The sequence below is a fragment of the Parus major genome, chromosome 1A, assembly GCF_001522545.3.
Source record: "Parus major isolate Abel chromosome 1A, Parus_major1.1, whole genome shotgun sequence".
Taxonomy (NCBI): Eukaryota; Metazoa; Chordata; class Aves; order Passeriformes; family Paridae; genus Parus; species Parus major.
Genome location: NC_031773.1, coordinates 354021 through 355594, shown reverse-complemented (window position 1 = coordinate 355594; position 1574 = coordinate 354021). Strand labels below are relative to the sequence as shown.

The 1574-nt window shown below is 40.5% G+C and overlaps 1 protein-coding gene and 1 long non-coding RNA gene across 2 annotated transcripts in view; both read left to right on the top strand.

The window, feature by feature from the left end:
- The window catches only part of AHCYL2 (adenosylhomocysteinase like 2), a 77548-nt gene that overhangs the window by 6680 nt on the left and 69294 nt on the right, over nucleotides 1–1574 (top strand). The window lies entirely within an intron of this gene.
- On the top strand, nucleotides 7–1371 carry LOC117244395. The gene is made up of 2 exons (XR_004497373.1): nucleotides 7–665; nucleotides 1213–1371. It is a non-coding gene; the product is annotated as an uncharacterized LOC117244395 (long non-coding RNA).

The window sequence follows — 1574 nt, the reverse complement described above, 5'->3', positions numbered from 1 at the left end:
TTTAATGGTTGTGAGGTGACAGCTCTGTGCACCTTGCTTCAGTTGAGAGAATTGTGGTGTAGGTTGGAAAGGACCCTAAAGCCCATCCAGTTCTTACTCTTATCCACAAGAAAAACCTAAATTTCATGAGATTCAGCTCTTGATTTAATGGTTCTGAGGTGGCAGCTCTGTGCCCCCTTGCTCCATCTGAGAGAAGAATTGTGGGGTGGGGTGGAAGTGACCTTAAAGCCCACCCAGTTCTGACCCTCAGCCCCAAGAAAAAACCAAATTTAATCAGATTACGCTCTTGATTTAATTGCTGAGAAGCGCTTGGGGTCTCTGCGAGCTCTTGCCCCTCACCCAGGGAATGTTAAACCTCCACAACCCCGAGTTTTCCATTAATCCAACACCGCCCTACAAAGCAAGAAGTGATTTTTTTCCCCATCCCCGCTGCCTGCAGCTGTTTCCAGCTGTTTCCTTGCGCTCCTTTCCGTGCCCAAATCCGAGGATTCGCGTTGGAAGATTTTCCGGGAGCTGTTGATTCATTCCGTGGGCACCGCTCGCCTCCGCAGCGCCGGGGGTTGCAGCAAACGCTGCGTTTTGTTACCGTGTCACCTCTGAGGAGCCACCACGTCCCTGCTCGCTTCCAAACATCCCCAAAATTCCCGGCTGGAGGGAATTCCATGGTGAGAAATGCCTGCTGCTCGCATCACCTGACCATGGAGCTGCCACGGGAGGTTTTGTTCTGCTCAGACTGTAAATGGCTCTCATGTGGCTCCTCTAAACGATGTCTCTGACCTTGGTTCCCAGCAGAGGATGAAAGCTTTTCCCGTGGAAATTCCCACTTTTTGTTTTCCTATATTTTTTTATTTTATTTAGTTTTCCTATATATTTTATGTATTTATATTTTTTTTATTTTTATTTTTATTTCTTCTAATTTTTTATATTTTTATTTTTTATTTATTTAGGTTTTTATTTATTTAGATTTTTATTTACAGTTTTAATTTTTATTTATTTTAATTTTTATTTATATTTTTATTTCTTTATATTTTTATTTCTTTGTATTTTTATTTCTTTATATTTTTATTTCTTTATATTGTATTTCTTTTCTTTATATTTTTATTTCTTTATTTATCTTCATATTTTTATTTATTTATATTTTAATTTATTTATATTTTCATTAATTTATTTTTATATTTTTATTTATTTCTGTTTTTATTTATTTATCTCGAGAAATGAGGTCCAGCCCGGAAATAAAAACGCCGGAGGCTGTTTGTGCGAGTCCCAGCCGAGGTGTGAGACTCCAGGGGCTTGGAATGAGCAGCCAGGGAGGAAAAGAAGGAGTGAAAACTAAAAAGAGGAGAGAAAACTAAAATAAACTTGAAATATTTCTGGCGTGAACTCCTCCGTGCTCAGGCCTGCGCCGACAGCAGAAAATCCCTCGCGACGCCTCAATTCCAACCAGGATTCCTCTTCCCTTGAGCTCATCCAGAGGTTGTTCAGGGAGTTTCTGGATGGAAAAATTCGGGAATGGGAAATTGTGGAAATTTCCAGGCAGAGGAGCAGCTGATGGAGGTGGCACGCGGAGAATTGTT